The sequence below is a fragment of the Larus michahellis genome, chromosome 20, assembly GCF_964199755.1.
Source record: "Larus michahellis chromosome 20, bLarMic1.1, whole genome shotgun sequence".
NCBI classification, from domain to species: domain Eukaryota; kingdom Metazoa; phylum Chordata; class Aves; order Charadriiformes; family Laridae; genus Larus; species Larus michahellis.
The window spans coordinates 6594662-6610819 of NC_133915.1; the positions used below are offsets into that span (position 1 = coordinate 6594662).

The 16158-nt window shown below is 52.1% G+C and overlaps 1 long non-coding RNA gene across 1 annotated transcript; it reads right to left on the reverse strand.

Annotated features, from left to right (window-relative positions):
- Window positions 1–685: 685 nt before the first annotated feature.
- LOC141733455 (uncharacterized) lies at window positions 686–15165 on the reverse strand. Its single transcript, XR_012584296.1, has 3 exons — window positions 15116–15165; window positions 1811–2772; window positions 686–1117 (listed from the first exon to the last, which is right to left on the reverse strand). It is a non-coding gene; the product is annotated as an uncharacterized LOC141733455 (long non-coding RNA).
- Window positions 15166–16158: the final 993 nt, after the last annotated feature.

Genomic DNA, 16158 nt, shown 5'->3' on the forward strand with positions numbered 1-16158 from the left:
GAGAGGAGTCCTCCGGCACATAAATCATCCCCAATCCCAGGATAACCCTGGAGACCTTGCCAAACATTAGCAACACTTGCCTTCATCCCTGCCGCTTGCTGCTTCTCTTCCCCTTGCCTTTTTCCCCCCTCAGCTTAAATTCCCACTTTCCTCACCTCCCTCCGCATAGCAGACCCCAGTGTCTCCCCAGCCCCTTCGGTGAGCCCGAGCGATAGATACAGGTGGGACGAGCCGGGGGTGATGCCCACAGCCCCGTTATTTCCACATTATCCAGCTGCTCGCCCCGGCAGTAGCTCAGCACGTTGTCCAGAGTGGTGAACACCGTACGCATCCTCACCCCGGCAGCGCCGTGCTCAAGGCACCGAGATCCACCGCTTCCCTCCCACCCCTCCCCATCCCGCACACGTGCGGTGACGGTCCCAGTCTCTGCAAACACAGCACCCACCTACGAGTTTTCGCAGCGGTACTGCCTGCCCGTGCCCCTCCGCTTGGAGCTGCTGCCCTTCCCCAGTGCCCCCCTCCCAGCGCCGGCACTCTCACCGTGCACAGAAGCATAATTAGTCTTCTGTGGTTGCCTTTCGCACAGCAACATCTGTTTTGCATGGGCAAGGGAAAAGGGGGGAAGTAGTAAACATCATCTTTATTTTAGAAGGAAGAAAAACATTAAAAGCCTCCGCACCGCCCTTTCCAAAGCCCTCTGGCTTTCTGATTTCTCTTCAGAAGACAATTCCGTTATTGCAGCCAGCTCCGGGGAGCTGTTTTGTTCTTGTGAGTGGTGCACATGCAGAGACATTACGCTTCTCCTGAAGAGCTCTTACGTGCATAGAGATGCCCCGACAGTGCCCAGCCTGGATGATTAACCCCAGGCTTTGGCTCTCCCATTCAGTCTGAGACGGTCTGCGGAGGCGTCTGCTTTCCTCCTGCTCCTGGAACGGAGAGCACGAGACAAAGACTCTTCCCCCTCTTGTTTTCTTCTCTCCTCTGTATGGAAAGGTCAGCTCCAGCCCTGCCGAAAGTGGGCAAGGCTGCCAGGAGCCTGCTGAACCCAGCTGGGTTGGAGGAATGAGGCTGTGTCCATCTTTCATCAAAGCAGCTGGCTTCCCACCTTGCTCCCTCACTGGGCAGGAATTAAAAAAATGCAGCTGGATAACGGCCTGCCAATAATGTTTCCCATTTTAAGAGTCTTTCAGTGCATCCCCAGGCACCAGCTGGAGTCAGAGGGGATAAAAGCTTCAGAATACCCTTGTCTACAAGCAGTGTTTGTGCCTGCACATCTCTGGATCTGCAGGGATGCTTTCTAGGGACAGGGACAGATGTTCCGGCAGAAAGCAGCTGTCTGTACGTGCTACCTCTGCCCAGATGTTTGCCAGTCCCCTCTGGCAAGGGGCCAGCCCAAAACCCAGGATACAACTGCACCCTGCTGCCTGGTACAGCCCCACATCAGCACTCCATCCCCCATCCCTGCGGGGAAACTCCCGACTCGCTTCTACACAGGACCCAGCCTCAAAGCCCGGGAACCTCTAATCTGGGAGAACCTTTACAGTAACTGTGGGTTATCACAGGAGGAAAGGTTATGTAAAAAAATATAATGGCCGTGGCTGTACCCCCCGTGTATAACCACAGCAATATGCAGAGCTTCCCACCTCATGGGGAAACATCAGGTTTAGAGCCCGTGCTGGGGCTAATCCCTTCCCAGAGGAAACATGCGCCTCGCTGCAAATAAACCTCCCCATCAGCAGCAGATATAAGCCTGTATTCTGCAATGTGATTCCTATCAGCTTTAAACTTATCCCTCAGGCTTACCACGTACCCGCCACGTGTGCCGCCTCACCACCACAGACGGTGGCTGCAAACTCCGCCGCGCAGCTCTGCCTTTGCTCTGCGGGGGGGACATCAGCACCGAGGAGGTTTTTGGGGAGGCTGCAAGCTGGAAGTGATGGGCTGGGTCAGGCACCAGGGGACGGCTCATGCCCTGGTACAAAATCTGGGGCTTTGGAAGAGTTTGGAGCGATGTGAAGTTCACACCATCTCAGCTGGCGGATGCTTCTCTTGCTTTGGGCTCCCAACGCGGCACTGGAAGCATCTTGTTTTACCATTACCGGTTGACAAAGATTAGACAGTATTAGAGGGGATAACTTGGCAGAGCAAGGCTTTGAAGCCTGGATTAGTACCAATGGGCTATCTCCTCACAGTTCTTAGGGCTGGGATGAGAGGAACAATTAGATCATTAGCGCTCCTCTCTAATTGTGCCATGATGAAAGGAGTAATCAATGCCTGGTGCCTCCTCTGCACCAGCCGCAGGGGACAGGCTGCTCTCTGCTCAGATCTTCACCTCCCTGGAGCACAGACCAGCTTTGTTGCGTTTACTCCGCAGCAGCTCCTCTGCCCCTCGATTTTGGCATGCTGAGGCACAGGCTGGTGCTATTCCTCTCCCCGTTTCCTTCAGCCTAGAAGAGGTAAAGCAGCAAACTCTTCATCTCCATCCCAGGAGGCATTTCCAAGGCAAAGAATTTGAGGAAGAAACTGTTTTCTTTTGTTGCCGCTACAACATTTGGTACCCATCTTCCCTCTTTCAGGTGCTCCGGAGATTGATTTTGCATCATCCGTCTCTCACTCAGGTTTCTGGCCCGATAATATCACAGCACAGACTACAGAAAGGTTACAGCAGCACCGGCACGTGCTCGATAGGAAACCCCATTAGGGAGTGGGATATGTGACAGCTGCTGCCTTCCTGCTGCTGCCTACAGCTGGTGCCAGCCACCGAGAGCATCTCTAAAAGCAAAGTCACAGCAAGATAAAAGTTATAACAAGACTTAGAGCAATAGAGCGTTTCCTTGAGCCTCCCCCTTAAATGGCTCCTTGGCTGAACCGCAGAGCCAGGGCTGTCTGTGCCGTACCGGGAGGGACGGGCACGGGCTGGAAATGCAGCAAAGTGCCTCAAGCAGACACCTGGCTCCTCTTGCTCTTTGCTCTTTGGAAAGCAGGGGCTGAACGGGCAGAATTGAAAAAGTCTAAGCAAGGGGAAGTTTGTTGGGCAGCTAAAGATGGCATCTAAATGGGGATGGGTGTGTGAAAATCTGCTGTTATTTCAGCTGGGCTCTCGGGACCACCTGGGTGATGCTCCTCAGCGAGGCAAGACCAGTGGTACCCGGCCACAGCTCTCAACAAAAGCATCCCCCAAAGGAATCGCAGACATCCAAACACCAGACAATCCTCCATCCAAACCAGCACGCTGAGCACATCCAAAATCCAAGCCAAGATTCACCGGGACAATACAACCCTAGTTTGTAAAGCCTTGCCAAATCCCACCATCCTCGAGCGGGACACTCTTGAACTGGGAGAAGGATGGGAGGCAGAGTCCTGGAGTCTGGCTGGAGAAGGGATTTTCACCACTTAAGCCCATCCTGGCCCAGGCAGCTCCGAGTGAGTTGGCAGATTCCCACCTCAGCAGCTTCAAGTGGATTTTCAGAGGCAGACAGCCCTCATCCTTTTGCGTGACTGACTCCTGCCATCTAGTGCTGCTCGGCAGCCCCAGCTCCCCGCAAACCCCGGCTCCCACAAACCCCGCGGCGAGGCCGAAGGCCAAGCGCGAAAACTCGCCAGGGACCCGGGGAAACAGATTTTTTCCAACGGGTCGTGACATGGGTCGGGGCTTTGGGGCAAAAATCTAAGAAGAGCCCAACGAAGGTCAGACAGGAGAGCAGAGGTCAGAGGGTCTCGGCGATGCTGTAAGGGGGGAGGGAGAACAAGGGCTCTTCTCCGGCGGCTGCTCCTCGCTGCCCAGCACAGCTCGAAGGCAGAGGCTACACCGACCCGCAAAATCAGCCTGGGTGCGTTTGCTGCAGGGGCTGCACGCGTGCCGAGGAGGAGAGGTGGGCACCGGCAGCCCCAGGCAGGCTGCCCTGGGAGCTCAGAGCTCTTAGAAGGGACTGAGGCCAGAGGGGTTACAAATGCTGAGTGGGAAAAGCCCCCCCCAGCTGCTCCATGGTCCTGCCCTGCATCACTGCTTTGTGTCTTTGCGAGCCCACGCTCACCCAGGCATTGCTCTGGCGATGCAGGTGGGGTCACACACATGTTGTGGGCAAGAACAGCACAGCCCTTGGCCAGCTCGCACCTTTTGAGTCCTGCAGCTTCTCTCACCTCTCCCCGCTCACCCCAAACCCACGCACACCCCCTTTCCCCGTAGCTGGGTCCACCCACCAGCCATTCAGCTACACGTGCATCACGCGAACCAAGGGGTTTGTGCTCCTAAGCCATGCTCGCAGGGCTGCGGGGGGGTCTCACACCCCCTGCACCCCACCAGCTCCCCAGCCATGACATTCCCCGTCCTCGGGGCTGCTCGCCTCCGTCCCAGCGTCGCTCCCCACCGCCGACACCCTGGCAGAGCCTTTCCCCGAGTGCCTTTGCTGTAACAAGCGGAACTATTAGGCAAATTTGTTATTGACTGTTTCATATTAGACTACTTATTTCGTACTTTCATGGCAACACGACTAATAAAAATGCACTTTATCTTTCTGGATTTATGGGTTCGTAAAGCTGCTTTCGTGTACCTCGGGGAATGAGGGGATTAGAGATGTATTAAACATCTCCAGTGAAAATGCCACTCAGGTGAAAAGGGGGAGGGAAAGGGGGGAAAATTCAAGGGCAAGGAATGAGCAGAAGCAAACTTGGCAAAAAAAAAAATACGGTTTTAATATATTATCTAAAGAATAAGAACCTCATAAAAAAAGTTATCGCCAGGCAGGAGGAATTCATAATACCACTGCTTGTGAATTCTGCCTGGGAAATTCCTCTGTAGATGAGAGTCATTAAGTAAACGCGAGATACCAACGCGCAGCCTACCTGGATGGAGAGGGGAGGAAGGAAAAGACTGCAGGGGGGGAGGAACTGTCATTACCACGAATCATTCCTCCCTCCACAAAGAAATTACGGACTTTCAAAAGCAGGGGATATTTCCAGCCATGGCAGGGAATGTTTCCCACGGAGCAGGAGGGCTCTTCGGGGATGAAGGTTCACATTGCTCCCGGCGGGGCTGGAAAAGGACAACGGGAGCAGGGAGAAGGGACGACCTTGCCCAGCAATGACGAATGGCTTCACACCAGGTATTACCCACAGCTACGGCTTATTTGAAGTCCGCAGTCTTATCTCCGAAGTCTTGTCTTGCACCTGAGATAATTTTGCTATTGGAAATTATCATCTCATCCCAAATATTTAAGAGTTTTGGCCCAAAAAGTCAAAATGAAACAAAACCTCTGAGGAAGTTGATTTTGTTACAAAGTCACCTTTTCAATAAGCAATCACTTTTACTGGAAAGTCATCAATACCGAGTTATCTTCACAAAGCCTTTGATTTCAGCCAAACTACTTTCCCACTCTGGTTAAACCGTTTCAAGCCTTGTCGCTGTAGCTGGCGATCTAATCATCGATTCAGAGGAGTTATTCGGGATTTATAGCGGTATGAGAGCAGAATCCACAGCGCTCACTACAAAGTGCTTTAGGATCTGTTACCACCGGAGTTAAGCTATTAAGTTCTACTTTTCGACGAGCTTTAGCAAAAGGAGTAAATTAGTATTTTTTTTTTCCCCCCCATCTTCTTATATCCATCACTTCCAGGCCGGAATCTCTTTAGTGACAGACCCACTCTCCCACACAAGTTGTCCACCCCAGCCCCGTGGCCACCCCCACGGCAGAGATCAGCATCCTGACACTGCATTTTCTCCTCCCTTTTCTTTGGCAAAGAGCCTTTGGCGAGGTTGCCCACAATGAACGCACACTTGATTTACAAACGCCCTGCTCCGGAGACATCTGAAGAGAGGGGTATATATCCCTGTAATTAATCCTCCGAGGGCACTAATGGCACAGGCAGCGCTGCTGGCGTTAAGTCAGTTGCTACTAAACATCTTGTGTTATCTAAGGAACAAACGCGCTTCACACCCAATAAACATCCCCGGTGATGGGCGCTGCCAAACAGAGAGTAAATCTGCCCCTGCCCCCCCGCACACGCGTGGGACAGGCTCACGGGATGCTCCCCCCCTTCCCACAGCCCTCCTCTAACCAGACTCGGCATCTTTCTTCGGCTCTCTGTCCAGGGAGAGGATAGTTTTGCCACAAACTCCCCAGGGCAGGATCTGCCTCCGCAGGCCAGTCTCAGTTGCAGGTTGCTTATCCCCAGCACAGCGATAATTACGCACGATAAAAATCACTGCTCCAGCACAGATGTGCCCCGTGGCTGAAGCAGTTTTGTTCCATACAGCAACAGATTTCACCACCACCACCCAAATTCAAACCTAACCAGAAAGAAGCGCCGTTTTACTTTGGCATCCCTGGATTCAAGACTCCCTGAGGCTGCAAATGCCTCCGCTTCGCTGCCAGGATATATTCCCAACCGTCCCAGGCACCAGCAGTGATTTGAGCCAAGCTCCAGCCCGGGTTTCTCAAAGGCTGCCCCCCTTCACACGTCTGCGGGCACAGCGGGTGCGGGCAGAGATTCCCAGCGGCATCGAGCTACGGCTCAGCGGGCCCCGTACAAACCTCCACCGGGTGCCTGCCTTCACTTTCACCTGAGAGGCATCGTCCCTGCACTACAGAAGCTGTCCCCATGAGCCGCAGGACACGGCAGCGTCACCAGCCCCGCTGTGTGCTGTCATCTCCCTGGGAGCTGCCGCCCCCTCCCCAGTCTGGAGAAAACTCCCTCCTTCCCTCTCTTTTTGAGACAGATCAAAAACAAAAGACCGTATTATACTTAAAACCCGTGATACAATAATAAGCAGCTCTCTGGTGATGAAAAGGGAAAATAGTAATATGAAATACCAGGTGAAAAAACATCCTGTCTTAGCTCAGTTTATATTACTTATGTTTATGACACCACTATCATACCAGCCACAATAAGATGAACGATAGCACAGATCGGTAAATATTATCTTCCTCCTGCAGAAAGAGAGCGAGCAAGACCCAGAGGCATTTAAGCAGTTTGCCAAAGCCAAAAAGTGACAAAATCCAATACAGGCTTTGTGAGAAGAGGTTCCCAGAGCCCCCTCTCACCCCACTGCATCCAGCTCCCCCCAGCACACATGGACACAGCTCTGCATTTTAGAGCACAAGAAATATAGGCTCAAGCAGTGGGTTGCAACAGCTATTTACATTACTGCTGTCAAGTATTATTATTATTATTATGCATTTTCTTCATTCATCTGCTCCCTAACGATGAAGTCCTTGCTGTCCCACCCCTAAGAACCAGATGGCGCATAGCAAGGAGTCTTCCTCCATTGCTTCCAGGAGGGGCCAGATGTTTAAATGGATTTATTAAAGCTGATCCTAATCTCTTTAGGCCAGAAATTGTGTCATCTTGCGTTTATGTACGGTCTTGCCCTGACAGATTATTGTAAAGGAAAATTCAAAGTGGTGTGAGGCTCCACGGTACCGCGCACCACCCCAGCTCTGAGATGGATCCCACCTCTCCCTGCTGCAGGGACGAGCCAAGCACATTTCAGACACCGTACATGTACACAGACACAAAACATAAGGGATTAAAAATCACTAGGGTATTGATTTTCTTGTTTCAGCCCATAAAAACCATCTGGGACGGTTTCACATGCTGGTGAAAGAGGCAGACAAATGTCAAACGCAGTGAGAAAAACTGGAATATGCAAATGATTTTCATCAACTGTAGGCAATCAGCCACGGCACTGCTCACACCACGACTCTGCTCAACTTCCAAAATAGTTTTCTTGAGTCTCATTTTCTTTCCGCAATTACCTTTTCTTTCTAACAATCAGACACTTGCAAACAATCATCCAGAGGACTCAGAGAAGAGTTATGCTAAATGCAGGATTGTCATAAAAATTTCTTGTTAAAATATTGCATTACCTTTCAGATACGTACAATACCGCAGAGAAAATTTTGAATTCAGCAGCACACACATTCCAGGATTATAGAAAATCAAATTTTCCTCTCCAGATTACCAGGGTATCACCAGACAGAACCCCTCAGTGTGTACGTACTATTTTATAGCCCACTTACCTCAGTAACACCTTTTCTCCGGACGCACACATTTAACATTCAGAAGCCTTAAAATTATACGCAGTTACAATTACATTAGGTAAAGACACAATTCTGCTTAGGGATTTCGGTAATGACGTGCGTTTTCAGTACAACTCTTAAGTGTTGCCTCACCAGACGGAATTTCCCTGCGTGTCCAGGTAGGAGGGGTTTACTGATCATTATTTTAACTAATAGCAAACTGAATCTCTCAGAGAATCTCAGAGAATCTCAGAGAATCTCAGAGAATCTCAGAGAATCTCAGAGAATCTCAGAGAATCTCAGAGAATCTCAGAGAATCTCAGAGAATCTCAGAGAATCTCAGAGAATCATTTGGGTTGGAAGGTACCTTAAAGCCCACCCAGTGCCACCCCCTGCCCTGGGCAGGGACACCTCCCACCAGCCCAGGTTGCTCCAAGCCCCGGCCAACCTGCCCTTGAACCCCTCCAGGGATGGGGCAGCCACAGCTTCTCTGGGCAACCTGGGCCAGGGGCTCACCCCCCTCACAGCAAACAATTTATTTTTGAGATCCTAAATTTCCCCTCCTATTGGAACAGTGGGCTGAATCCCTCGCTGTTGAAGAGCCAACTTCGGTTCGTTCCCATCCATCCCCTTCAGCTTGAGCGTGCGTCCGAGCTGCCTTTGCAGCAGCGAATGTTCTGACCTGCAGCCTCCTCCCAGCCCCACGGCTCCCCGGCCACCTCTTAGGAGATGCTTCTCCTGCCATCTTCCCTTCCCTTTCCTAAGCAAGCCAGTGAATACTTCCACTAGTGACTTTTAATCATGGGTCTTGAAAGCTTTATGTGAGTCTTAAACCTCTGTCGGTGCTAATAAAGCCATGGAGCAGGAAGTATTTGCCATTGGGAGGATGACTACAGAGAGGAGAATGAGGGAGAGAGAGCTGGGGAAACCCAAAGGACAACGCTCTGGAGGGAAGATAAAGACAATGGAAACTTTGAGAGCTGGTTTTCTGTAGCTGGCAGGGAACTCGCCTGCAATTTTCAGGAGAGACAGGAGGACTTCTGCCTCTGGGAGTTTCCTCTGTCAACTTCACAGGCAGCAGTGGAGGCTCCGCCGGTTTCTCCTGGATTAAAAGCCCTGCTGTTGCCTCCTGGAGATGCTCGAACAATTCTGTTTAGAAGCAGTTTCCCTCCATGGCACATAACTTCCCCCTTCCTCTGCTTCAAAAGGGAGAGGGAGAGGGCAGACTGCTGCTTTTCACTGAAGCAGGACGATTTCTCGCTTTGAGAGGAGGGCTGCCCGCGGCTCACTCCTGCTGGAGCCCTTCCTTTTCCAAGGCCGAGCCCTGCCAGGCGCTGACGCTCGCTCCCTTCCATGCCCTTTGGGAGCACAAGGCTCTCAAACAACCACCACCACCTTCACCCGGAGATTGCAGCACATTTAACAAGTGCCAGGGGATGGCGACCGCTGCGCAGAAAAGCCATCCCAGGGACGTCAAACCCAGAGTGTCCCCCGGCCACCGAGCAGAGCTCCTCCTTGCACAGCCAAAGTAGCAGCTACCACAGACACAACCCCAGCAGAAGAACCAGAGCTTCGTTACGATGTGCCACTCTCCAACTAAGTACTCGCCTGAACATTGATGGGGATTGGAAAGGAGAGAGGTAGGAGCACCTGGGCTGCAACATTCAGATATTAATATGAAAAGCGTCTTACTGATAACTTTTTCTCATTATTTCCATGTTATTGTAATTTCATGCAAACTTCTCCTTTCCAACACCGCTCCTGACTGCCGCTACACTTGTTCTGAGCTGGATCTGCCCCCCAGCAATGCTAATAATGGCTTCCGGATCATTTTTATTCATTTTGTGTTTCACTCACAGTACTTCATGTGACTTATGTATCCCCCAAAGCTCATATTTCTATTTGAATTGCAGGGCAAGTAGTGGGTTTTAACATTCTGACTGCACACACATTCTCCCTTCCCTCAAAATGAAAGATCATTTGAACTTTGAATTGCATTAGCATGACATTTTTCTACTAAATTACCCTGGCTGCACTCAGCCTGAAAAGAAACAAACCCCCTTTTAGCTTTGTGTAGGTTATGCAGATGTCTAAACACAGGGGAGGGAAGAGGAGGGGAGAGGTCTGCAGCACTGCTTGGCACCTCCACCTCAGGAGAGGCAAAGCCCAAGCTGGGAGCCCTCCGGATCTGAGCCAAGATCCACCTGATCCCTTCCCAGGACAGACACGGAGTACCGAGGGCTGAACATCAGTCACTGACTCATCTGCTGCCAGCAGCACGGGCTCCGCGCAGCTGGGACGGCTCCACATCCACATCTGCGAGGACAAGACGCCGACTTCTGCAGCCCATCCACCCACCCCTGCCCTTGCACACCCCCCGTCCCTCCTCCTGGCCACTGCAGGATGGTGGGTGTAAGAAGCACCAGCATTTAGAGACTTTATTTTCAATGCCCACCCACTTGGTTTTGCTGTCTGAGGCTCCGTCTCTTCGGTGATAAAAAAAATATCCCCGCTCTGGGAGGCTTTCGGGTTACAGGATGCCAGATCCTGCTCAGATCCAGGGGAGGTCTTTTGGTGTTTTTTGCAGCTTTTTTTTTTTTTTTTAAGACCACCATGTGGCATCAACAGGTGACAAATGTTTTAGGCCTGGAGAGAGATTTCCACTGCCTGTGCCATCACAGCTTCCCTCTCCACCTGGTTTATCCCCCCCATTCATCCAGCCCCATCAGTGGTTTGATCCAAGTGACTCACACACTCGACCACCACATTTTATATTACGAGATGCTTTTCCACGCCCAAACTAGCTCCTCTCAGGATGAATCTCCTGGCTCTGTAGACCTCTGCCTCTCACATTTACAGGCAATGCATTTCCATCTGAAGAGGAATTTAAAAACTATTAGTCAGGGAACACAGCAGATAGTAACTATAGCAATGCATCAATCACAGCATGGTAATTACACACCACCGGGTTGCCTGTAAAAGCTGGTCTACCTGGCAGAAAATGGCAGTAATCAGCCTATTGGCAGCAGACAATACAGCATCATTTGTAATTCTTATGGCTGCATGTTCTTCATTTCACAGGGGCTGGATGCTAATCAATGAGTTGCCATAGTTACCCGACATCCCTGGCCATCAATACACAATGAGATGCAAGGAAATTAGAGGGGCTTTTAGTCACCGTGGTCGGGGAAGAGTTGGGGGACCTGGCTGGCTTTTACCTCCCCTCCACGCCGTGCTCACAAGGTTGGAAGCTCTGAGCTTGGGCAGATGGTTTGAACTCTGCTCCTGGTTTCTCCTCGACGGCCAAAGTGGCATGGCCAGAAGAAACCAACTTCTGAATGCCACAGCCACCTCCCAGCCCTGTGCCCAGAAGAGGACGAGGGCATCTTGAGCTGCAGTGCATCTCCACAGAAAGACGAGGAGCATCTCCTAATGGGGAGCAAGGCAACGTCTCTAGCCCATGAGCCAACAGTGTTTGCCAGGACACGGCAAACAAAGGCCAAGGCTGGAAAATGGAGGGACAGGCAGTCAGACAGCATCGTCAAGGTCACACTAGGAACCCGCAGCAGAAGACAGCCCAGGCTGGCCGGTGAAATGGGCAGAGGCTGCCCACGGTGAGTGCCAGCCCGGAGGCTCGGCCAAGGGCAGACAGCAAAACCTGCCCCAGCGCCAGGGATGCTTCAGCCTAGTCAGGCTTGTGTTCCCAGGAACAGCAACCTTTGCTAATAACCTAATTACTTTAATACGCATCGGTATCAAAAAAAGAAAATGACATTTGATGTTTGCAAAATGTAAGTCTAGTTATGAATCAATTTCCTAGATTTTTCTTATTAAAGTAAATTACCTGTTGCGTGCTGGAATCTCCTGGGAAGCCACGAGAGTTTTTCCTCTCTTTGGGAGTTTCAGGGAGTCCCTGCCTTGGGGACTCGGCACACGAGAGGTGCCAAGGGCACTGACGGCCACGCAGTAGCAGGGCGAGGGGGTTCAGGGTCCCAGCCGTCACCAGGAGCGACCTGCTCCAGTGCAGCAGCTCAGCCCTTTTTAATTGAAGGGCCATCTAAGCTTTTTTGAAGAAAGCCTCTCAACAGCAGCTAGGCTTTTGTAAAGCCATCCAAGGATTACCGGCTGCAGCATTGCCTGTGTGTTTCGTTTATAACCACATGAAAGGTAGGCTGAACCTTGAATGCTCATTCCGTTTGTCTCCAGTCCCTCTTTGCTCGAATGCACGGGCGCATCCACAACGATTCAAAAGATAAACATCCACAGGGGTTTCACGGAGCAACCACACCAAGTTTCATGGATGAAATGAGATAGAACAGGACAGGAAAAGCACTGCGGGGCAGCCTGACTGCTGATTACGGGAGAGCACAGGTTTTAGGACCAGCAGTGCCTGGCCTGTCACTGGGAGAGCGCAAAGACCAGTGTCCAGAGCAGATTGCAGGAGGTAAAGAGCTGAAGTATTCTTAATTACACTCTGGTTTTAGGATTGATGCTCCCACTTTCTGTGCCATCCCTTCTCAAGCTAATGTGGAGGACGAGATCCAAGGAGCCGCTTGCCACCAATAGGCAGGAGAAAAGCAGGCAGCAAAGCCCAGCACAGGGCGGTGGTGCTTTATAATCATCCAGCCCAAACTATTCACATGCAAAATGCATGAGCTCCATCTATTAGCGGTGCCGTTCTCAGGTGGCTCTCAGCAGGCCCCTTGGCATGGAACAAGGTTTGTTGATGTGAAATAACACACACTGTAAACACATTTTAGTATGCAGGAGGAGTAGGACCAAAACCACTCACGCAGGAGGCCAGGACAGAAGGAGGAGTCTGGCCAGGCCTTCCCTTGTAGCCCTGGGCCAGTAGATCCTCAGCCACTCATCTCTACCTCTTTCCAGGTACCTGCTCCCCCACTGAGATGCTGTGGACATCAAGGTCCTCCCTTTCCCCCGGCTGAAGCAGAACCACTCAGCTTCTGAGAGGTTCAAAAACGGAGCTTTTCTTCCCTCCCCTACAGTGGGACATTCCCATGGGAGCACAGGTCCCAGATACCCACACCACCACAAACAAACAGCCAGCAAAATGGAAAGGTGCAGCCAGCGGAGTCATACAGGATCTCAGCAGCAGCCCCATTCCCATTCCTTCATTCTTTGCACATGACTTTTCACTTTGACACTATTCCCCATGGCCCAAGCCATTTTCCCCCTGGGCTGTCCCCAGGGAACCCCCCAGCAGCGCTGCCCTGCCCGGTCCCAGCACCCTTTCCCAGGGGTGACCCCCAGAACGTTTGAAAAGCTCCCAGTCTCTCACCCATTTGGAGAGAAAACAACTCCCTTGCTTTTCTGGTCTCGTTTTATTGCTGTTAATTTTTTTTTTTTTGTTATTAAATTCTCACTCAAAAAACCAGGGAAAGCGGGCATTAGGGATGCTTGGGAACAGCACCAGCAGCCTCTTGTGGGCAAGGCGAGTGCTGCAGCTGCGAGCCCCCCAACTTCGGGCCCGGGGCAAGGCGTCTCCTTGCTCACTCCAACAGGGATTAAACACTTGGGTAAGGAAGCTCAGCACCATCAGGCCCTCAGCTCTCCTTCCCTCAAGATATAAAAGTAAAACAAAGCGCTTATCCACAGGCAGGATGCTCGCTTCTGGAGTCTTGCCTCAATTAAACGCTTAAGACCAAACTCACCACCCCTTGACCACATTATGCTTCTGCTCAGCGCACAGATCTAACAGAATTAACCGGGAATTACACGTAAAAGACATTACATCAGAATGGCTTCACCTGACAAAACTACCTTGCGAGTAAGAGATTAAATCAGCTTTCTCTCCCTATCGCGCTGTCTCGGCCGAGTGCTGGCTTCAAGTCACACTCTGCATAGATAAGCGCGACCTTATCTTGTCAGCAATCCTGTTTTCTCCTCCAGCGTCTCCCACGCGGGCAAGGCACAGCCACGATTTTATCTGACGGTACACAACAAGGACCACTCAAACCAGATGCCGCTCATCTTGCTCCAGGCTAACCTGGGATTTACTTAGAGCACTGCCTTTAACCTGCTGCCGCTTGATAAACACACTATAGATACAGGAGACAGCCCACAAGCACAGTAAGGACTCAGTAGACGAGAAGGGGGCAAATATTTTACCCAAGACCACCCAAACCCAAGAACCGCGCCAAAGCCAGCAGCATAATCCTCTCGGTTCACAGCAAGCACAAGGTTGCTAAATTCTGCTTCCTCCCCACTAAAATCCCATTGTGCCCACCTCTACAACCCCACACAATCACATTCCAGCTTCCTAACACAGCTTTTGAAGTAAGATGGACCTTCTCAAGAGGATACAAATCTATGGAAAGACCTGAGATGACTGAAGCCGAGGGGACACCCATCCCACAGCAGCTCTGCCAGGCACGCTGGGGAGTGGGGTGCAGCCAACCTAGGACAACACCATCTCCTCCACACCACCACCATGCTGGTCCCCCTCCACGATCCTCCTGTCAGCCCCACCTCACACAAGGTACCAGCCTTTTCCTGGGTTTTTAGCAAAAAAATCTCAGTTCTGCCCCTTCCCGGGGCTTTCTCTCCATGAACCAGGGGGCTGGAGGGAGCTGCCAAGTGCAAGCAAACGGGACAAACCACCCCTCTTTCTCCAGAAACATCCCAGCCCCTCGCACTTCTCAGAAACAAACAGTCCCCCGAGCAGGGAAAACAGCAGACCCTTTTCCCCAGGACATTTCATATTGCAAATTCTCCCACACCTCGAAAAGGTGGAGAACAGCAGGCTCCAGGCCAGATTGCAGACCACCACCTGCAACACAGCTCTCAGGCATCTCCTTTTCTCCTCGCTCTGGAGAGTGGCCAGGAAAAGGGTTCACATGGCTGTTTCTGCTTTATTTTTTTCCTCTGGGCTGTTAATTCCCAACCAGAGAACAACACCGACACGCTCAGGTGGCTCCATGTCCATGGACCGCTCTGTCCTGCCACAGGAGGAGCAACTGCAAAGCACACAGTGTCCATACCTCCCTTAACCCGGCCAACAACCGGCCATACCTCCCTTAACCCGGTAACAACCACCAGAGCAGCAGCAGCATCGACCCCCATCACACGCACCTCACCTGGCTCTGCAGCTCTGCCACCGCTCCTCACCTTCCAGCTTCTCCACCTGCAGCCAAACCCTCTATGCTGCCCCACGAGCCCTTTTATGGGCTTCATCCCACCCCACCCACCTGTACCACCCTTGGGTGCTCCCCAGGTGCCAGCAATTCCCTAATTGCCCACTGCTCCGAATTGACCCATTCAGTTCTGCTGGGGGGTACCTGCACGTTCACAGCTCTGCTCTTGTGGGCACTTCACTGAGGGTGGTGAGACCCTGGCCCAGGAGAAGAGAAGGCTCCGGGGAGACCTTGGAGCTCCTTCCAGCCCCTAAAGGGGCTCCAGGAAAGCTGGGGAGGGACTCTGGAGCAGGGAGGGGAGCCATGGGACGAGGGGGAAGGGTTTTACACTGACAGAGGGGAGATTGGGATGAGATCTGGGGAAGGAATTGTTTGCTGTGAGGGGGGTGAGCCCCTGGCCCAGGTTGCCCAGAGAAGCTGTGGCTGCCCCATCCCTGGAGGGGTTCAAGGGCAGGTTGGCCGGGGCTTGGAGCAACCTGGGCTGGTGGGAGGTGTCCCTGCCCAGGGCAGGGGGTGGCACTGGGTGGGCTTTAAGGTCCCTTCCCACCCAAATCATTCCATGATCCCCCTGTCTCACCAAAAAACCAGCTTTTACACACCTGAGCCTCCTTCCCTGTGTTGAGAGGCCCACCGCTGCTGTGACTGCCGGGGTGGGCTCTTGGGGGGAAAAAAATGACACATCCTTATGAGCTGGTGTCTGGGCAGGGTTATCTTCCACAGACGTGCAAATGCAGGAGGTGTGTGTTGGGAGTGAGCTGAGACGCAGCCTGCAGAGCTGCTAACGGGTCGCATGGCTCTCTGCAGCAGAGGCAGCTCTCCCGGATGGGGAAAGCATCAGCCTCCCGCCGCCCCCGACCGGGTTTAGCTTAAATCAACTTGAAACTGCTGTAAACTGCCCCAGAGAAAAGGCAGAGAAGAATAGCTGCTTCGGGTTTTACCCTGATTTAGTGAAACCAGTTTACAGCTGTGTGTATGCAGACGCCGCT